Source organism: Zootermopsis nevadensis, unplaced genomic scaffold (assembly GCF_977971745.1).
Source record: "Zootermopsis nevadensis isolate Lab colony 2312 unplaced genomic scaffold, Znev_1.0 Znev_ptg000028l, whole genome shotgun sequence".
Taxonomy (NCBI): domain Eukaryota; kingdom Metazoa; phylum Arthropoda; class Insecta; order Blattodea; family Termopsidae; genus Zootermopsis; species Zootermopsis nevadensis.
In genome coordinates, this window is record NW_028259160.1 from 20,123,290 (window position 1) to 20,146,472 (window position 23,183).

A 23,183-nucleotide genomic window follows, 5' to 3' on the forward strand; every position below is an offset into this window, starting at 1 on the left:
TTCCAAAGAAATCAGCCCAAGGTCACGAGTTCATTTTATTGTTCATGCATGAAAATACAGCTCGTACTAGTACCTTCTTGGATAGGACAGCTCTCGATCAGTATCGGCACGCTGAAAATAACTGCGCCCTTCTGAAACTCCGTTTTTCATTTCCGAACGCGTTTACTCAGCTGACTAACATTATTAATCGCAACGACGCTAGGAGGTTTTCAATTTACAGCTCCAAACCTTTATCATAGAACTTGAATGAGTTATTACGGAAATTTGTAGCTTCAAATGAACCCTTTTGTGAATAATTTCGTGCAGAAGAGGCACGGAATGTTACTGACACACCGTTACCACTTAAATCTGAGGCAGTTTTAAGCTTAATTTCGAACACAGTCTAACACAACCAGTAATGCCATTTGTAAAAAACACTTGTAATCCGAACGTATCAAAAACATCATGATTCTGGACACAACAAAACTGAGGAGGAAGTAAATATATCCCCCTACACGCCAAATAGGCGCTTGGGGGGAGAGGTCGTGTAGCTCCTACTCATTCTTAAACCCAGCCTGCGGGAAAGGACCCCGGTACCCATTGTAGAGGAGGATGGGTGGGCCTCAGAGCCGGTCTGGATGCAGATGATACAGGAAAAAAAATTATCTGCTCCCGTCGGGGGTCGAACCCCGGTCGTCCTGTTCGTAGCCAGTCACTGTACTGACTCTTGGTCGCGGGCGATACTAAAATTTGCTTAGGCACGAAATCCGTTCATGCGACATGAGTTTATCAGGTAAATAAGATTTTATTTCAACTTGGAATTAAAAAATTACTATGTTTTATTCATATTAATAAAGTGTTTCGTAACTACAAGGAAGATTACACTTGATACATAAATTAATTTAATAAATTTTCTCTCTGTCTCCAGGCCATATTCCACTTTTTCCTATTTTCTGCCTCGCATAATGACTTCTTTTTCTTTAAAATCCCCGCAGTGATAATGAACTTGAGAGGTTATTCAGTACAGCGAAAGTACATTATGTCCGTGGTGTTATAACAAATGTTACACAAGAACATTTCTGAACTTTTTCTTGCATTTCACGCGCCGTGATTTTACTCTCCCAGATTAAAAAATAATGTCCTGAAATATTTGAAACATTCTCCTCAGTCTAAGAGCCGATTCACGTTACTCCATTCGTATATCGAATATGCACGTGTAGTTGAAGAGTCCTGGTTAGAGGCGTAAGTTGAGTAGCCCGTTAATTCCCGAACTTTGACCGAGGTACCTGCTGTACAGTTGACCATCTCCTTGTGTGGATAATTTCCTCGGGTATTTGAAAAACCCCTATGGAGATATAAACTGATCTGGTATTAATTCCTGAAGTCAATTTCACAGCGTCTTTATGCGTCAGTTAACAAGCCTTTCGATGATAATGTTAGAAAACTGCACACGTAAAGTGTGGCAGAATGTGGATATTGATTTGACAGGAAAGTTAAGAAGACCGTAGACTGAAGTTACGTGTTGCTGGGTGAACTATGGACGAAATCAAAAAAGAAATATGGATTGTATTATAGTCGACGCAATAGTTCTTGGCCGGTGGAATTTTCAAGGGGAAGGCTAGGAGCGAGTCTCTTGTGAGATAGTATAATGCTGTCTGCACGCCCAAACAAAAGAAATGCACTGACCGTGCCACCTCAGGTACACAGACTAGGCCCGTCCGCCAGCTCCGCTAGCTTGGAATTTTCAAGGGAAAGGCTAGGAGCGAGTCTCTTTGAGATAGTATAATGCTGTCTGAACGCCCAAACAAAAGAAATGCACTGACCGTGCCACCTCAGGTACACAGACTAGGCCCGTCCGCCAGCTCCGCTAGCTTGGAATTTTCAAGGGAAAGGCTAGGAGCGAGTCTCTTTGAGATAGTATAATGCTGTCTGCACGCCCAAACAAAAGAAATGCACTGACCGTGCCACCTCAGGTACACAGACTAGGCCCGTCCGCCAGCTCCGCTAGCTTGGAATTTTCAAGGGAAAGGCTAGGAGCGAGTCTCTTGTGCGATAGTATAATGCTGTCTGCACGCCCAAACAAAAGAAATGCGCTGATCGTGCCACCTCAGGTACACAGACTAGGCCCGTCCGCCAGCTCCGCTAGCTTGGAATTTTCAAGGGAAAGGCTAGGAGCGAGTCTCTTTGAGATAGTATAATGCTGTCTGCACGCCCAAACAAAAGAAATGCACTGACCGTGCCACCTCAGGTACACAGACTAGGCCCGTCCGCCAGCTCCGCTAGCTTGGAATTTTCAAGGGAAAGGCTAGGAGCGAGTCTCTTGTGCGATAGTATAATGCTGTCTGCACGCCCAAACAAAAGAAATGCGCTGATCGTGCCACCTCAGGTACACAGACTAGGCCCGTCCGCCAGCTCCGCTAGATTGGAATTTTCAAGGGGAAGGCTAGGAGCGAGTCTCTTGTGCGATAGTATAATGCCGTCTGAACGCCCAAACAAAAGAAATGCGCTGATCGTGCCACCTCAGGTACACAGACTAGGCCCGTCCGCCAGCTCCGCTAGCTTGGAATTTTCAAGGGAAAGGCTAGGAGCGAGTCTCTTTGAGATAGTATAATGCTGTCTGCACGCCCAAACAAAAGAAATGCACTGACCGTGCCACCTCAGGTACACAGACTAGGCCCGTCCGCCAGCTCCGCTAGCTTGGAATTTTCAAGGGAAAGGCTAGGAGCGAGTCTCTTGTGCGATAGTATAATGCTGTCTGCACGCCCAAACAAAAGAAATGCGCTGATCGTGCCACCTCAGGTACACAGACTAGGCCCGTCCGCCAGCTCCGCTAGCTTGGAATTTTCAAGGGAAAGGCTAGGAGCGAGTCTCTTTGAGATAGTATAATGCTGTCTGCACGCCCAAACAAAAGAAATGCACTGACCGTGCCACCTCAGGTACACAGACTAGGCCCGTCCGCCAGCTCCGCTAGCTTGGAATTTTCAAGGGAAAGGTTAGGAGCGAGTCTCTTGTGCGATAGTATAATGCTGTCTGCACGCCCAAACAAAAGAAATGCGCTGATCGTGCCACCTCAGGTACACAGACTAGGCCCGTCCGCCAGCTCCGCTAGCTTGGAATTTTCAAGGGGAAGGCTAGGAGCGAGTCTCTTGTGCGATAGTATAATGCCGTCTGAACGCCCAAACAAAAGAAATGCGCTGATCGTGCCACCTCAGGTACACAGACTAGGCCCGTCCGCCAGCTCCGCTAGCTTGGAATTTTCAAGGGAAAGGCTAGGAGCGAGTCTCTTTGAGATAGTATAATGCTGTCTGCACGCCCAAACAAAAGAAATGCACTGACCGTGCCACCTCAGGTACACAGACTAGGCCCGTCCGCCAGCTCCGCTAGCTTGGAATTTTCAAGGGAAAGGCTAGGAGCGAGTCTCTTGTGCGATAGTATAATGCTGTCTGCACGCCCAAAGAAAAGAAATGCACTGACCGTGCCACCTCAGGTACACAGACTAGGCCCGTCCGCCAGCTCCGCTAGCTTGGAATTTTCAAGGGAAAGGCTAGGAGCGAGTCTCTTGTGCGATAGTATAATGCTGTCTGCACGCCCAAACAAAAGAAATGCGCTGATCGTGCCACCTCAGGTACACAGACTAGGCCCGTCCGCCAGCTCCGCTAGCTTGGAATTTTCAAGGGGAAGGCTAGGAGCGAGTCTCTTGTGCGATAGTATAATGCCGTCTGAACGCCCAAACAAAAGAAATGCGCTGATCGTGCCACCTCAGGTACACAGACTAGGCCCGTCCGCCAGCTCCGCTAGCTTGGAATTTTCAAGGGAAAGGCTAGGAGCGAGTCTCTTTGAGATAGTATAATGCTGTCTGCACGCCCAAACAAAAGAAATGCACTGACCGTGCCACCTCAGGTACACAGACTAGGCCCGTCCGCCAGCTCCGCTAGCTTGGAATTTTCAAGGGAAAGGCTAGGAGCGAGTCTCTTGTGCGATAGTATAATGCTGTCTGCACGCCCAAACAAAAGAAATGCGCTGATCGTGCCACCTCAGGTACACAGACTAGGCCCGTCCGCCAGCTCCGCTAGCTTGGAATTTTCAAGGGAAAGGCTAGGAGCGAGTCTCTTTGAGATAGTATAATGCTGTCTGCACGCCCAAACAAAAGAAATGCACTGACCGTGCCACCTCAGGTACACAGACTAGGCCCGTCCGCCAGCTCCGCTAGCTTGGAATTTTCAAGGGAAAGGCTAGGAGCGAGTCTCTTTGAGATAGTATAATGCTGTCTGCACGCCCAAACAAAAGAAATGCACTGACCGTGCCACCTCAGGTACACAGACTAGGCCCGTCCGCCAGCTCCGCTAGCTTGGAATTTTCAAGGGAAAGGCTAGGAGCGAGTCTCTTGTGCGATAGTATAATGCTGTCTGCACGCCCAAACAAAAGAAATGCGCTGATCGTGCCACCTCAGGTACACAGACTAGGCCCGTCCGCCAGCTCCGCTAGCTTGGAATTTTCAAGGGAAAGGCTAGGAGCGAGTCTCTTTGAGATAGTATAATGCTGTCTGCACGCCCAAACAAAAGAAATGCACTGACCGTGCCACCTCAGGTACACAGACTAGGCCCGTCCGCCAGCTCCGCCAGCTTCTCCACCGGCCAAAAACTACAGCGCCGACTATACACGACCGTGAGAACTCTTAACAACAGAAGTAGTGTGTAGGGTTTGGGTGGAATTCCATTTCCCCCCCCTGCTACGCCGCCAGTATTCATAAAGCCCTGTTTAGCAACAGAATGACGTCTGGTTCTAGATATTCATTTGTTGTATCCCATCTCTCAGGCGGAGAATGTCTGACCGCCCCAGAGTGTTTCATCTGTTGTGTGCTTGTATTCCACTTACCTTACATCACGTCACACGACGTAGGGAAGGTCTGTTTATCTCTCCAGACTTCTGGCCCACACATGGTGCAACTTGGGACAAATGGGTTTCCCGCTCACACGCCATCAAACTCAACGTTATGTGTAGCAGTGTACCCATATTCAATGAGGTATTAATATTATTTTGCTGGATTTAACATGTTTTCTTGTGCAAAAATTAAAGAATCTTTGAAGTATGTGTAATATCAATGCATAATTTGAAGTTTTAATGGACGTCTGTTTCACAACCGAAACATCGTTACAATACACTTCCTGCAACAGAACGGAAGTGGCTTTTGTAGTTTTCCCGGACAAGAAATTCTCGTCGCAGTGCCTCGGTATTTCGCAGCTTGAATGCCCGTCTTCTGTGTAAATACAGTCGCTTTAAAAATCCTGGTTCTGGAACATCGCGCTAGAACAATATTATATACCATTTCAGACAGAACTTGAAAAACTGTTACATCACTTGTCCCATGCTCGCGGGCCAAAGATTGGTTGGGGTGTGGTTACCCGAGCGCACTCAATTATATTTAATATTCGGAAGGAGCAACAAACACTCCTGACACCTATCCGTATCTGTCGGGAGTTACTTGAAGGAAACACAATAGAAGTACACGCTGCGTACGAAAGATGTCACTAGTCAAGAACAACATAGCTTTCTTTGGGAACCCATCTGGAAGCAGCTACATATTTGATTCTGAACACTGACTGGCATTCTCGTTCTCTTGACTGGTTTAACTATGGTGGTTCCATTATTAGTGTAGCGTAATCTTATCTTTGTAATTTTTTAGAGAATTCCCGTTCCGTCAGAAATGACTTAAAAGAAATGAGTTCTGTCCCATGTTCTTGGCACCAAACAATACGTAAGACAAAAGCAACATTATTGTGAGGAACTCACAGATCCATCGTTGTTGCTATCATATACATATAAATGATGATTTATATCCCAAAAATGGAACTTTATATCACAACGTCGTAAGCTGAAACAGAAATGTTCTGCTACAAAAATTCTGTTGGGAGTTTTCTGTACTACATAGTAGAGAATGTACATCCCAATCCTATTTAATATAAAATTGTGTAAACATCAAACAGCTAAAACGACCTATTTAGATAAATTTCGTGATGATGTGCCCGCCAGTCACGGAGTAAAATTACCAAACGTACACAACACACAAACATATATATTTTATTTAGTAAATTAAAACATCAATTCAGACGTGATTATCGGAATCATAGAGCATGAACCATTAACTACATTTCATGAGTACAATGCGGATGGCAGGTTACAGAACACGTAAATTCGTGGCAAAGTATATTTTTACCTGCGAGATGAAAAATATTTCGAAATCCAGGGAGAGATTTCTCATTTATCAAAATAAAAAGCCATGATGTATTTTTTTCTATTTTTAAGAGATAAATTAAGAATTCAATAATCAAAAGACGTCGTTGATCCCATAACAAATGAAAATATTCCAGCAGATTGAAGTCAGAAGCCACTGGAACGACATTGAAGCTTGTATTTTTGTGACGCGGGGTTCAAAAATGAATCTCAAAAAATCTAATTCACAAGAGCACAACACTCCCACACCGTGACATTCACAAACAGACTTGAACTTCTATTGATGGAGTCACACGTAATCAGATAATGTTTTAATATGCAAAAGACGACACGCCAATTTTAAAGGCAAAAGTTTGATTTATAAAGATTTGATTTGAAGAAACTCAGTAACGTAGAAGTTAAGGAAAAGTACCAGTTAGAAATCTCCAATAGATTTGTGGCTTTAGAGAACTTGGATGACAGTTTGGATATTAATAGTAGTTGGGAAATATTAATATTAGGGACAATATCAAGACCTCAGCCAATGGTAAGCTAGGATATCACAAACGAAATCATAGTAAACCATGGTTTGATGATGAGTGCTCAAAGTTGATAGACGAAAACAGAATCAGGCTAAATTATATTGGTTTCAAAACTCATGCCAAATCAATGGAGATAATCTGCAGAATTTAAGACGTGAAACCAGCAAAACATTTAGCAAGAAAATTAATGAACTTAAAACAAAAATATTAGTGATTTATACAGAAGAATAAATTAATTTAAGAAAATGTTGGCAACCTAGAGTTAATATTACCAAAGATGGGAATAGTTATCTGCTCGTAGATCCTGACAAGGTTTTGAACAGGTGGAAACATCTCTTTAACGAGGTGTTAAATGTTAACGGGGTTCATGACATTACGCACATAGATATATACAAACGGCTGACACATTAGTGTCAGAGCCTAGAATCATCGAAGTGGAGACTGCTTTTGAGAAGTTGGAAAAGTATAAATCCCCGGGTACTGGCCGACTTGATCAAGGCAGGAGGCGAAACGTTGCGTCTCGAGATACACGACCTTATTTTCTCTAAATAGAATAAAGTAAAAAGTACCACAGCGAAGGAAGGAATCTCGTATTATTATAAACAATTCATACGAAGGGTAATAAAGCTGATAGAAATAATTGTCGAGGAATCTGCCTTTTGTCATCTCCCTACAAAATTTTATCCGACATTCCTCTGGCGAGGCTGACTCTATTAGCCAATGGAATTATTTTGGATCATTATTAATAATGTTGCCTGCCACGGTGGTCTAGCGGTTAGAACGCTGGCCTTGTAATCCTGGGGTCTCGGGTTCGATTCCCGGCGGTGCCCGAATTTATAACTTGTGTTGGGCAAGGCCGTGGTCTAGGCAACACGGAGTTTTCCTCCGTGGCATCCCAACAATTACTCCATTCACACACAGAAGAAGGCAATGGCAAACCACTTCTGGATCATCTGCCAAGAACGTATATGAACAGGTCCCAGTCCGAGAAAAGGATGGAAGGATCCTGTTCATATGGACCTGTCGTCAGACAGAACACTAAATAATAATAAGATGAGGTGGTCTAGCGGTTAGAACGCTGACCTTGTAATCCTGGGGTCTCGGGTTCGATTCCCGGCGGTGCCCGAATTTATAACTTGTGTTGGGCAAGGCCGTGGTCTAGGCAACACGGAGTTTTCCTCCGGGGGCTTCCCCGGTTTCTCCGTGGCATCCCAACAATTACTCCATTCACACACAGAAGAAGGCAATGGCAAACCACTTCTGGATCATCTGCCAAGAACGTATATGAACAGGTCCCAGTCCGAGAAAAGGATGGAAGGATCCTGTTCATATGGACCTGTCGTCAGACAGAACACTACAAATAAATAAATTAATAATGTTACGTGATTTTCTCAGTGTTTTGCAAGACGTCTTTATTCATTTCTTTGGCAGCACGATACCAAGACAATAACTAATAAGTTCTACGGACTCGAGCGTTGGTTTCATTTCTCATAATGAATTCGGACGAATTAGGAAGGAATTAGCCATTCATTGCCTTTTCGAAGTAAACTCCCAGTTCTCTGCAGCAGAGACTGAATACAACCAAGAAACTTATCAGAATAGGCGGTATCGAACGGAGGACCTCCCTTATACGAAGGTGTGACGGTCACTTGAGAGGCGATGTGTCTCGTAGCAACAGAGGACGCTAGTCGCAAGGCCAGAGCTCCGTCCGCATGGACACGAGTGGGCTGGCTCACCTGAGTCCGCTAATTGCACACTGACAGTTGTGCTCCGGTCGGTGGAATTGTAATAGTGCAGTGTGTTCTGTGCACCAGGACGCCGTCAAATGGGTGAGTAGATTCTAAAGTACCGACACTAATTAGGTTAAAATCGTTCTGAAGTAGTTTGCGCTGACCAACTGCTGGATGAGTGACGCGGCACTGGTCATTTCGAGGCAAGTATCGGCCAATTTAAGGCTAACGAAAAGTTTTAACATCTGCAGCGATATTTTATTCTAAACCAGATGTAAATAATGTTTATGTGCATGGATTTCGTCAAAAAAAATTGTCAGTGGAACCACGGTTCCGGAGAATTTGACGTAAATACGTCTATACGGAAAGGAAGTTTATATATTGGCTTTATTCTAAATATTTCCTTTATACATGTTTTACAATTGAGTAAAGTTTAATTAAGACTTTGCTTATTTAACTTGAATTAGTTACGATTAAAATGGGCCTGTGGTAGATGAATGTAATGTAAAGTAATGTAATATAAGGTAAGGTAATGTAAGGTAATGTTTTATAGGTAACAACAATGCCGAGTAAACACGACATTTCCTAGGTAACTAGGTTACTCTTTTTCGTTCCCCTTTTTTGCCGAATGACCCTTCCTTATAGACGTATTTACGTCAAAAATTCGATTGTACTTACGAACGGAAAACTATGCAACGTGATCTGAGAAACAGAATCATGCACTTTTATTCTGAAACCTCTTCGTAGCGTATGTCATTTGTAGGGCTTTAAAGTATAGCAGTTCAACCCCCCGCCCAAAAATCCCGGGACTACGCCCTTAAAAATCACTGCAGAATTCAGGGTATTGATTGGCAACAATAATGCCTTGTGGGAATTTGGATTTAGAGTAAACGGGTTGGCTCTTAACACTTATCAGAGCCTACGAATTGAATTTTAGTCGAAATAAATCGATCATCCGCGAGACTTGGACGCAGATTGGAAGAATTAAAAAAAAAACTTCTTGTTGTAGAAAGACATCGTTATCGAAAAACACAAAGCAGACAGCAGGAATGATTCCGCTTTGTATTTATTGTTGTAACATTTGTACAGTCTCGTTTTTAGGGAAATCTATCAACTTTAGATGTTCGTCGCATCTATTTTACTTGAGAATGTTATTACGCGATAGAGTGAGACTGAATCTCGTCTATAAAGTGTACATAAATAATTGTAATGTGTTCTGTACCCCTGCACGTCTTTTTTCATAAAATAAACATCACTTTGACGGAAAATGTGATAACAAACGCGTAGCCCGAATTTCTGAAAGGAAGATACAATATCGAAGACCCATGCGTGAATAAGAACATAATAAAACAATTAAAAAGAACAATGTGGAAAGGCGAAGTTGTTTGAATTCATTCAGGATAAGAAATAGTGCGGACTTTTCTGAATGCCATAAGAAACTTTCGCGTTGTATAAGGCGTGGGGCAATGCTTGATAGTGCCGCATGGATCTACTTTGTTCTTGCTGGTATATTATTATTTTTGACGTAAATACGTCTATAAGGAAGGGTCATTCGGCAAAAAGGGGGAACGAAAAAGTGAAATGAAAACGTGGAACGAAAATGTGTAAGATCCATATCAACAAATCGACAACAATGGTTACCGAGGGAACGTCGTGTTCACTCGGCATTGTTGTTACCTAGGAAACGTTACATTACCTTACCTTACCTTACATTACATTACAATACATTACATTTCATTACATTACATTACATTACAATACATTACATTTCATTACATTACAATACATTACATTTCATTACATTACATTACATTACAATACATTACATTACAATACATTACATTTCATTACATTACATTACAATACATTACATTACATTACATTACATTACAATACATTACATTTCATTACATTACATTACAATACATTACATTACAATACATTACATTCAGCTACCACAGACCCATCTTAAGCATAACTAATTCAAGTTAAATAAGCAAAGTCTTAATCAAACTTTACTCAATTGTAAAGCATGTATAAAGGAAATATTTAGAATAAAGCCAATATATAAACTTCCTTTCCGTATAGACGTATTTACGTCTAATTCTCCGGAACCGTGGATCCACTGTCAACTTTTTATCATCGATTTCCTTATTATTATGTCCACTGAGCAGAGAGCTTCTGCCTTCAGCGGCCTAAAGAAGGTTCACTCATTCCGACGTACTGCCAAAGTCCTGAATGCTTTTAACATCAACCCTGTCTTTATTACGCGATGCCTAGTTCACTCTTATCGTTATTATTTCTGTTACATTTGGATCCATTCCTGTTTTTATTAGTGGCGTTGTGATAATGCCGTGTTCCAGCTGCGTTCGAAGACGTTTGCCAACCACAGGGCGAGAAGTGACGCAGGCAATGTCTGAGATCGGTGGTGGGTGGACCTATCGTTCTTAAAGCAGGAAGGACAAATGTACAAATGTTTCGAGTCTCTTCCTTGCTGACGTTTTCAGAATCCTATTGCCTCACTAGTTTTCTAGTTTAATTGTCGGATGTAACCAGAAAAACTTAATATCTTTTGTTGGAATTTTTGGATTTTCCATCATATCGTAACCCACAATCATTCCTCACATTTCGTTACAAATTTCTCACAAACTCAATGTGTGACGCCTTCATGTGCTTTGTATAACAACATGTTTGCCAGATAAGAAATTGAAAGGGTCTTCAGTCATGTGTGAAGGACAGGCCTTGGATAATGTGGCGGGCTGATAAGTCATATAGGGGCTGAGGCAAAGCCCACATTATGCTAAGAAATTGTTTTTTGAATTTCTGATACGTATTTTAAAATCGTTTTCCGAATATTTTTTTTAATACATGACAAATAATTTATTTTACGCTAAGCGTGGAGTTTGTAGATCGACAAAAATAAGAACGGCTTAAGTCGACAGGTACAAAACGTGATTAAAGCTTTTGAAGATTTTATATTATGTGGTTATTCACAGACATCCGATACACCGCGTATTTTCGTCTTTAGATGTAATATATACGTTCATACTATATTAATTTATGTTTATCTTCCTTCAAATATTTTTCGGTAAACACAACGTAATTTAATTTTTAATTCAAGACCTGGATCAACTATTGAAGCGTTGATAATAGTTACACAACAAAAACTTTAAAATGAAAACAGCATTACAACAATTTATGTGCAAAAGAATTTCAATTCGCAGGTATACTCGTATTACATTGGGCATTTTCCGTTGTCGGACACAAGTTTCATAACACAGTAATCCCCAACTCGTCGCGGAAGTTATGTTAATGAACGCACTGCGGTTTGCAGAACCAACGCCTTGTGGGAAACCGAGGTCAAGCTACGAACGATAAAAACACAGCATTTAAAATACTAACACAACAGATATGTGCCACACAACAACACACGTCGATAACAATCTCTTCTCCGCACTATAAAACTGATTTCCCGAAGCTACTGCAATTCTGCAGTCAGCGAATGCGCGGAATCTCAAAAACTTCCCGCGTCTGTAAGTCACAAATACATGAAAACAAATGCCAACGCCGGCTACAATTGACGCAAGTTGACAACTGCAGTTGGAGAAACAGCGATTGGCGAGGAATTGCTGACAGGATGTTTCGATAGTTGTCCACACTGTCTTCTTCAGGTTACTGGCTGTCATAAAGGACTCTGATCCATTAAGCTGCTTTCTTGATGTTCATGTACGGTTTTTGCCTAGGGAATAGCATGGATATAAGGCAAGTCGGTGGATTATGGTCTGATGTGTCATTTCTCTGGAATGCGCTAACTGACTTCCTTTTAGGGCGAGATTATAAATGACAACAATAAAACAGAAGCTCGCGACTGACACTGGCTTACGGTCTCACTCATACCCTGTGTCCTTACGTAACCAGAATTCGCTTCTGTCCACGCTACGTCATCGGCAGAGACGAACTTGCACGTCTTTAACATCCGTGAGGTGCACGTACATTCTAGCAACACTGTGTTGCGTTAAGGGAGACGTATTTTGGAGCTTCTGCGATGAGTGCGTACGTATTTAACACCACTACGTCGTCGAATATGAGCCGGGATAGCTCAGTCAGTATAGTGACTAGCTACGGGCTGGACGACCGGGGTTCGATCCCCGACGGGGGCGAACGATTTTTTTTTTTCCTGTGTCCAGACAGGCTCTGGGGCCCACCCAGTCTCCTATACAATGGATTCCGGGGTCCTTTCCCGGGGGTAAAGCCGGCCGGGGCGTGATGCTGACCACTCACCCCCACCTAGTGCCGAGGTCAAGGTAGAGAGGAGCTATAACTCCTCTCCCCCCAAGCGCCTACATGGCGTATAGTGGGACAAACTTTACTTTTACGTCGTCGAATAAATTAAGAAAACGCCATCTGGGTGGGAAAATACATGCATGTGTATCAACGTCAATTTCAACGGAGTGCGTAATTTAATATCTTGGATTCAACATTTTCATTATAAAGCATTTTTCATTGGCTGCAAAGCCTGAAAAAGCCGTTGGGGAGGAAATAACAGGTTAAAAAAAAGTAGACCTGCGTGTTGACAATCGCTAACATATCCAATTTTTTTCTTTCGATTTTTAAGCTCACGACCGACCAAGCCCGTTCTCTTATTATTTCAATAAAAATGTGATGAACTGTTAGATGTTCGAGGACCACCGATTGTCGGCTGTGCCCAAATCCTTGTGCACCTTTTTCGTGTCAGAAGGCAGTCTCTTAAACCCTCGTACACAGGACGAGCCATGCCACTGTTAGAAGTCGCCATATCAACTACTGTCCACAGATCACGAGAAAAACCCTGCTGGGCGAAGTCGTTTCTGGTGCGGTGCGGGGGGAATATTTACTGTCTGGTGGACTAGAGGGCTGCTATTGGTGGGAACTGTGACACGTCAGTTTTTTACGCTACTACAACACAGACTGAAAACATCAGGCAGTTGAGATTAGCCTGTAGTAAGAGCGTCTGTACTGTGTCCTGTGGGTGTTGTAATAATATTCTAGATTAAATCGCTGTGCCACTGTGAGGTAATCTTAAAGCTGTACCCATTAGAACACGTGAAAGCCTGTCGTCTGTTGTTCGTTCAGTGGTTGTGGAACGAATGCTTTTAGGATGGGTCGTCACTCACCGCGAAATCTTGCGCATGCGCGTATATCGAATTCCTAGCAGGGATTTTCTGCTGGTTTGTGAATTGTAGCATGTAGCACGAGGGAGAGAGGGAGTCATGAAGGGTCATTGTACGAGAACCTGTTGGCTGGTCACACGTGTGCTCTGATGTTCCCACGTTTGCTATTTGAATTGTATGTCTGTCAAGGTTCTTGAAGGCCGCTGTACCAATCATATTCTAGAAGCCACAGATTTGAAAGAGGGAAACTGAAAGCACTCTATATGTCCATAGGGCATAGAAGTGTCTTTCTGTATGTTCTAAACCAGGGGTTCTCAACCTTTTTCTCTGGCGTAACACTAATTCTAATATAACACATTAAATGTACCACTAACCAAATGAGTTCAGGGAAAACTTGATGCCTGCCCCCAGAGACGTATAACATAAGTTTCGCGGTCACCATATGTGCATGTATTTCAATGAGAAACATTTTCTCTCTTTAACTGCATTTACTGATAGAAAAACTACATAAAATATACTGAAAGGTACGTACAAAATAAGACTCAATTAGTGAATAGTTTAATAACTACTAAAACGCATAATAGTGGAAATTAAAGTATACATAACCATTTAAACAAACATCTTCGCCCTGAAGAAGGACGTAGCAAGAACCTCTGAAACGTTGGTAAAGTCTACCACACTAAAAGGTGCTATAGCACGGAAGACAGCCATCTTTGTATTAACAGTTGTTATAACAATAATAAATTTAGGATGTATGCGATCTGGGGGCTAAGATGTTGGCCATTTTCAATATCGGACAGCCGGAAATAGAACATCACTTAAACTGGTTTATCAGAAATGTAACATATGAAATCCTTCCTACGCGTTGATGCAGGAACAACTTTGTATGTTAATGGCACAAAGATCAAACAACATACAGGATTAGTTGTAAGTTCGAAATAATAACTGCTAAGGCGTAGTTTATAAGGTAAAGTGAGTAGAGATTGCGCACAATTCGGGAAAAAAAATCACTAAAAATCGAATGTTTATCTATTTTCGTAAATAAGTGTACACATGTTTTCTTTGGTATGTTATGCATATTTAATGAACAATATTCCGATTGTTTTTTTTTCAATTTTTGATAAGATAATGCAGTTTTTTTCAGACATTTGATTTTACGCAATCTCTCCTAACCGGGTAGGTGAGATTGCGCAAATGGATAGGAAAGATGGTTTATGGTTTGAATTACTTATTTCGATCAAACTTTATTAGAAATTGTTATTATAAAATGAATTAGAAGCTTTATTATTACAGAAAATGAATAGTAATGTTAATAAGAAAAGAAATTGTTTTATTATTACAAAAAATAAATAGAAAATTATATCCGACTGTTTATACTCAAAAGCACACATATTATTCTTCATAATTTTAAGAAAGTTAACTCGGCCTATTGTATGTCAAGAGAAGAAACACACTTAATCAAACAAAAAACTGAATCAAACAACAAACGTACTTTAATTACTAATATTAACCCTTTGCGGTCCCTTTTAAATACTACTACAGCTCTCTGCAAGTCTATTTAAATACCAATATTTTGTGTTTCCAGTGCTATTAAAACGAACCAAAGTAATTTTTCCTGTTGTTTGTGTGGGTATCAAAATTTGTGTCTCAGTTTCAGGGGCTAATATTCATTGCGAGTGCTTGAGATTAGGTAGCACCTGGGGAAAATTATATTTTGTAACAACGTCGTGAGTTCAATTCAAGCTGGATTTATTCTACAGCAGTATAATTAAATTCTCACTAAATAATGCTTCATAAATGCGCTTTAAAACAATGTGAGAACAATACTTAAAACACCTGGTCTTAGCAATGCACTGAGGCTTTCATTTCTCACATTCTGTCCCTCATGGCGGGCAATTCAGTGGCCGACACTGACATAATGCTTAATAAACTACAGTGTAGTGTAAACATAACTTTTATATCCACTGGGAAACCAAAAAATTCGTGTGACTCGTTTTATTGCGTTGGTCTGGAACCGAGCCCGCAATATCTCCGAGGTATGCCTGTGTGTCCAGAACGTGTTTCCCGTATTTCTCCACGGCACGGCGCCAGTGAGACCCAGTTGACTCCGAGAGGTCCCCATTTCACGCTATCAACTTCTCGATTGAAAGGCTGCCATCTGCTTGTTACTCAAAGAGAGGAATTTCTGGGGGTCAGGAGCCTCGCTGACGTAGTCACAAGCCACTGTAGAGATCTTCCATCCTCATGGTTGCACGTCCAGATGTAGATCCGATTCACCACGTCGTACTCTTGCGTCATTTTCTGTACGGGACGTACAAAGTTTCTAGGGCTTACTTAGTTTATGTAAAGAGTGCATATATTTTATAAAATTTATTTGTAAAGTAAATTAAATGCGAAAATATTTACCTACAAGCAAATATCCACCACACTCCACTATTAGCATCGAACGAGCTTCGTTTTAATTCTATGCTACCTGAGTCGCATCCCTCAGAACGTACTTTGAATTTATTTTGCATAGCACGAAAGGCAAACTTGTACAATATACGATATACGAGGTGATTCAAAAAGGACTTTACAACTTTGAAAGTGTATAGAAATTTATTCAGAAGGCTTACAGAATCGGTTGAGGTGTCATTTTGTAGCAAAACAAATCAAGTTTGACTCACGTTGTGCTGTAGTACCGAATTCCGTCACCGCGAGCGCAAGCGGCAGTGCATTTGAAAATGGCTCGAAAATTTTCTCATACCACAGTTAGACGAAGATGACCAAGAAGGACGCATTCACTTCCAGCAAGACGGCGCACCACCTCACTACCTCACAGAAGTCCGGGATTTCCTCAATAACCGTTTCCCAGGTCGGTGGATTGGTCGAACAGGGTCGATAGCATGGCCACCTCGTTCTCTCGATTTTTTCTTATGGGGTTTCATTAAAGATCGTGTGTATGTTCCACCCTTACCTGCCAATCTCACTGAGCTCGAAGCTCGAATCACCGCCTCAGTTGCAGAAGTGACATCGGATATGCTGGATCGTGTTTGGCAAGAAATTGATTTCAGGTGGGATGTCTGCAGTATCACCAATGGCAATCACATCGAACCAAAATGACTATTTGAGGTAAAACGTGATTTGTTTTGCTACAAAATGACACCTCAACCGATTCTGTAAGCCTTCTAAATAAATTTCTATACACTTTTAAAGTTATAAAGTCATTTTTGAATCACCCTATATATAAAGGTCTAAATGGCAGGAGGCGATTGCGAGGTAAGGAGCTTTAGAGTTTGTGCTATCCACCATGTATAATAAATGACAACATGAGGATGGGCGGGATGTGTAGCAAGCATTTAGGTGATGAGAGTTATGTCCCAGCGCCTATACTGAAGAGGCAGCTCGGAACTCCACGTCATAGATGAAAGTACGATATTAAAATCGATAAGATAGTGTAATTGCGTCATATTGTGAATATTATAACAATTATTTATTTTAATCCGTCTTATCACAATATTTAAAACATTTAAAATTTCTTATAATTAAGATAATAAAATATCATTGATGTTCCATATCGATTGATCGATTTACATTTCGGAACATTTACACAACATGTTTCGGTTTTTATAAAACCATCATCAGGTGTAAAATATATCTAAGAACTTAAAACTCAATTATGATTTCTGTAGTTTTTTTGGTGATGTTTCATTACGTTTGTTTTTCCATTTTTGGGCGAAGGTGTTGTTTTTCTTAAATATTATTAGATGTACATATCGGCCAAAGATGTAGGAGTGAGTGTCCCGATATGTCCAGAAGTACTAGTGTCTTCGAATATTCGAATCAGAGCGCTTCACATTTGTACTCTCATATCCTATCAGCGCTCGCGTATGTTAGTTAGTCCAAGCTCCACCGCATTGTCTCGCAGATTTTTCTATGTTATTCATTCTATTCTGGAAAGCGGCCTACAAGTTCAACTACTTCAAGTACATCAAAGCCTCTCCTTGGATGTAAAACTCTCAAGTGTTGAGGCTGTTAGAAACTGGCAAGAGTGTCAGGTGGATGTCGGCTCTCCTTTGATCTTGGCTACATCAATAACTATAACCATTATTAAAAATGGAGACAAGATAAACGATTCTGTCATGACGACCTCGAAGTTATCGGTAACGAAGGTAGTTCGTTCAAGGAGCAGTTTGTTAGAACAAAACGGAAAGCGGACTTAGCACATGGGTGGATTACCAAACGCAACTTAACATGGCATTAAGCCAACTCATCATCATTGAAGAACCACGGAGGAACGTCATTCATCTGCAGGGAGTAGAAGGAGATGTCCCAAAAACATTCTCAGCTACCAGAGATTGGTTTGATGAGTTCATCCACATCACTGAAGCTGCGAGTGTGGACAAATCACCCAGGAGATTCCTGTTACTCTCAAAGCTGCAATCGAGCATGGCAAATAGCCTTTTCTGGAAGACAATGCCATCACGAACTTTCATCTCCCGAGAAGAGAAATATGCTTCTGGGTTCAAGGTTGGAAAAGACCGTTCAACACTGCTCCTGGGTGATGACGCCTCAGGAGCCGATGATCGTCTGTCAGTCTGATACACCACGAGCTATGAAGGGATTTTCAAAATTACATCTGATTTGGGAAACAAACGAGAATGCCTGGGTGATAATTAATATTTTCCAGCAGTTTTGTGTTACAATTTGCCCAGAAGTGAGACGCTGATGTGAAGGAAACAAACTTAAACCCGGAGAGAATTGTCGGTGCTCCATAAAACCCCAGGCCACTCACACAATCTAGACATCCTTTGGACCTGCATGTCTGTAGAAGTGGTTTACCTTTCGCCAAGCACAACTTTCTTACTACGACCAACGGATCAGGGAGTCAATTCGAATTTCAAGGCCTACTACCTTCCTCGAACCTTCAGAAAACTTGTTGAAGTTAAACAATCGATCAATTATGGGAAAACTGCCACATCATGAAGGATAAAGAAATCAAAAACTGCATGCACGGGGTCTGGAAGAATCCAGCGACTTCCTGGGTTTGAAGCGACATCAGATGTCGTCAGTGACTTAGTCGAGCCGGCCAATGAAGCAGAACTGGAGAATACCAATGTACCAATGGAGGAGTTATTGCAGTCTCATGGTGAGAGCCTTACCGACGAGGAGAGCAGCGCATCCAGAGTGGGGCTAAAGACCCCGACGACCCTCACCACATAATTCCTCAGTGACATCACCAAGATCACAGCAATCATGGACCAGTTTACTGAGAATGTTCACGACTGCGAGTGCAGCAGCCAGGCTAATTGAGGTCTTCTCGACATGATTTCTTGCTACCGAGAATTGCTTCGTGAGAGACAACTTAAGAAAAGGAAGTCAACCCGAGGTGTCTACTTTAAGAAGCACTTAAGACACGAGAAGGACCCAGAATCTGGCCCCTCATCCTAGATGTAGACTCTTATTCATCAAACCGTTCAGTATTTACGAGGTGCGAACGGAAAGTTTCTAGACTGTGTCAATAGAGGGCGAACCGGATGTAGTACGAGCTTCTGCCGCTAAGGGGTGCGACCTACATTCATAGTGAATCAGTGTGCCAGCCGGCATCATCGAATTAGCATTTGTTTCTTAGTTACGGGCATTTTGGTAGTGCATTACACCGACCCTCCTGCGATTTCGGAATGGCGTGTGCATCACATTTTGCCAAAGACTCGCCAAAACGGCTACGGAAACCTATGAAATGCTAAAGCAAGCATTTGGGGAGTCCGTAATGGGTCGTGCACAAACTTTTGTGTGGCATTCACGTTTTAAAAATGGCCGAACCTCTGTCGATGATGCCGAGCGTTCTGGACGACCATCTTCGAGCACAACGCCCGAAAATGTTACGAAGATCGACGTCGTACCATCAACGACTTGTGCGACATTGTTGGGATAGGCTATGGGACCTGTCAGCTGATTCTAAAGGAAGAATTCCACATGCGATGCATCGCAGCCAAGTTTGTGCCAAGGCTCCTGTCTGAGGACCAGAAGCAGAATCGACTTCTCGTTTGTCAGGAGCTCAAAGATCTTGCAAGAACCGACCCCAACTTCCTTTCTAAGCTCCGTGTGACTTCTCCTCTTGCCAAAGATGAAAATTCAGCTAAAGGGAAGGAGATTTGAGACGATAGAAGAGATTCAGGAAGAATCGCAGATGGTGCTTGACAGGCTGACAAAGAAAGATTTCCAGGGATGCTTCCAGGTTTGGCAGCGGCGCTGGGATCGTTGTGTTCACTCCCAGGGGAACTACTTCGAGGGTGATGGATGAATTTAATACCTGAGATAAGTGTACGGGTTTTTATACGCGCAGTCGCAAGATCGCATCTCCATATATGTAATGTTAACCCCGTAGAACGCTGTTTCGGTTATCGCCTCATTTGCTAGGAATATATTCTTAGCGCTAATTACCGATTATAATCGGCGAAACTTGTATTTCAGACTGCAGACGTAACACATTTTTGCCGAATGACACTGACCCTAAAATATAGACGTATTTACGTCAAAAAATTAATGAACTTAAAACTGGTTACAGAAACAAAAATATTAGTGATTTATACAGAAGATAAATTAATTTAAGAAAGGTTGCCAACCTAGAGTTAATATTACCAAAGGTGGGAATAGTTATCTGCTCGCAGACCCTGACAAGGTTTTGAACAGGTGGAAACATCTCTTTAACAAGGTGTTAAATGTTAACGGGGTTCATGACATTACGCACATAGATATATACAAACGGATGACACATTAGTGTCAGAGCCTAGAATCATCGAAGTGGAGACTGTTATTGAGAAGTTGGAAAAGTATAAATCCCCGGGTACTGGCCGACTTGATCAAGGCAGGAGGCGAAACGTTGCGTCTCGAGATACACGAACTTATTTTCTCTAAATATAATAAAGGCGAAAGTACCATAGCGAAGGAAGGAATCTCGTGTTATTATAAACAATTCATAGGAAGGGTAATAAGGCTGATCGAAATAATTGTCGAGGAATCTGCCTTTTGTCGTCTTCCTACAAAATTTTATCCGACATTCTTCTGGCGAGGCTGACTCTATATACCAATGGAATTACTGGAGATCATCAGAGTTGGATCCATCGAAATAGATCTACAATTGATCAGATGTTCTACATTTGCCAGATGCTAGAGAAAAAGTGTGAATACAACAGTCCATTAATTATTTATATATCGATTTTAAGAATACCCACGACTCAGTTTTAAAAAAGTTAGTCAGGCAAATTAAAACGCGTTTAAGTGAAACCATTATCGAAATTAGTGGAGGTAAAGATTTGTCCGATATATTTCCTAATCAGAATTGCCTGAAACAGGGAAATTCTCTATCGCCGCTGCTTTTCAATTTTGCCTTAGAACATGACATTAAAAAGTCCAAGAAAATCAGGGCGATTTCGAACTGAAAGGGACACATAAGCTGATGGTCTCTGCTGATAATATTAATCTGTTGGCCGATAATATAAATACTATAAGAGCCAACGTAGAAACACACTTACGGGCTGGAATGGATGTTGTTCTAGAAATAAAATCAGAAAGACAAAGTACATGATAATGTCTCGGCATCAGAATTCAGACAAAACCAGAATATAAGGATAGGTAATCAGTCGTTCGAAAATGTGACAAAATTTATGTAATTGGGGACGACACTAACAAGTCAGAATGACACCGAGTGGTAGTGTGGTTCGACGTTTGCCTTTACAAATTATTAATATTTTTATTATCCAAAAAACAAACGTCAAAACAATTATTGCCAAGTTAATTTTTACGTTATGTATTATCTTTTTATATCTCGAATACGGAATCTTTCAAGTAGATCTTCAGTTCCAAAATACTTATTTTGGCTTTTGTAAATCTTCGGAGTTAATTTTTAGTTGTTCAACGATACAGAAATTAAAGTACGACAACGCATATCTGCCTCAATTTGCCTCACTCGGGTTAAGTCGTCTTTTATACACAATAAAAGTAACTACTTCTTACGCAGTTTGCCAAGAAATCACTTCCAAATTTGTCATTTTTCAAAACTGCAACTACGCTCCACAAATATCACCAAAAATATATAAAAAATAATTAATTGATTTCGTCAATATACGGGTTGCAGTTCGATCTTCATCTTCTATAAAATTACACAACCGGTGGCATTCAATTCGTGATTCGAATTGCAACATCGACTCATCGCTCCACATTTAGGTACAACAGAATCGATATCTCGATCGACCAGGTCACGTGGCCAGTATCGATCTCAACATTCTTAGAGGTTTCGTGTCGTCGATTTCCTATTGTCTGATGTACATAAAAACAAGATAAAAACAAATGATTCAAACAAAAATTAACGCCTATGCAGCTGGAGGTCTTGTTTACGTATTTTACAAGCCATAAACCGCTGACTCAAGCGTTGAGTAACAGTTAAACCATCTGTGACAGTTTACCGAAAGTACCAGCCACTGGCCACAATGCAGCGAAAACGATAAAGAACTGATTGTAGTTAAGTGTGATCGATAAGCCACTGTACTTCTGTAGCAGAAAGGACACGGAGGAACAGGGCTCCTTTGGGAAACCAAGAGCTTGTTTACGAGGGAGACTAGCATCCAATTTATTTCTGAATTGCCTGCAGTGGGCGAAAGAAGGGAAGTGTTATTTTGCGGACGGCTGATTGATAGAAGGTAAATCCCCTATTTCATGTACTGCCAAAAGAATAAGGGACAGAAATCACTTGTGTTTCCTCAAAATGTAAAAAAAAGTAAAGACAGACTCCGTCCTGAGGATTTGATCGAATTATTTTACAGTTTTGCAAAGAAACAATTCGTATATCTTACAATTACTAGTCCACAATGTTTCCTTAGAAAATATTAGTATAAGACACGGAGATATCCTCTCATTATGCCGAGAAGGCTTTGAATAATTGTACGCTGAGAATTAATTTTTAACGTGCGGAATGAGCTGATCACCAGATTATGGACTATGTCGCTTGGTACTATGGTTTGTTGGTTTTTAAAAACCGGGTTTAAAAACCGATTTTTTTGGATAAATTTGTAAAATTCGAAAACCGGCTTTTAAAATTTAAAAAACCGGTTTTAGATACTAGAATTAATATGTAAAAATTAATTAATTAAAAACTTTAACATTTTGACTTGAAATCGCCTCGGGCAAAAGCATATTGTAGTAAAACTAATCTTCATGAGTCAGGCGAATGTTTGATTTATTATTTGATAATTATTTGAAAATGATAAAACCAAGTTCAGTAGCCAGTGAGAGAGTATTTTCTATTTCAGGCAATTTTGTATCTAGAATAAGAACAAGAATAAGTAATCGTTCAGTGGACATTTTATGTTTTTTTTAAATCATTTTTCCCGAAGAAAAATACTAAATGAAATAAAAATTTATAATTTATATTTTGTACGGATTCTAGTTATTTTATTTTTTTATTTGGTTTTGTATGGAGTATATTTTATTTTGTTATATTTTTGTAGTTCCATAAATATTAAATAAACCGAATTTTTTCAAAATAAATATAAATATTTTTTTACTGTTTTAATTTTTTTGTAAAAATTCGAAAA

The 23,183-nt window shown here is 41.0% G+C and overlaps 1 protein-coding gene and 1 long non-coding RNA gene across 3 annotated transcripts in view; one reads left to right on the top strand and one right to left on the bottom strand.

The window, feature by feature from the left end:
- The first annotated feature begins 8,419 nt into the window (after window positions 1-8,419).
- Oamb (Octopamine receptor in mushroom bodies) overlaps window positions 8,420-23,183 on the top strand; it is a 109,910-nt gene continuing 95,146 nt past the window's right edge. For both annotated transcript variants that reach the window (XM_087357828.1, XM_022058098.2), the window contains exon 1: window positions 8,420-8,560. The gene's annotated coding sequence lies outside the window, so the exon portion shown is untranslated. The remainder of the gene's footprint in view (window positions 8,561-23,183) is intronic.
- The window catches only part of LOC110826950 (uncharacterized), a 76,309-nt gene continuing 68,050 nt past the window's right edge, over window positions 14,925-23,183 (bottom strand). The window contains exon 4 of the long non-coding RNA XR_002542176.2: window positions 14,925-15,912. This is a non-coding gene — a long non-coding RNA (uncharacterized LOC110826950). The remainder of the gene's footprint in view (window positions 15,913-23,183) is intronic.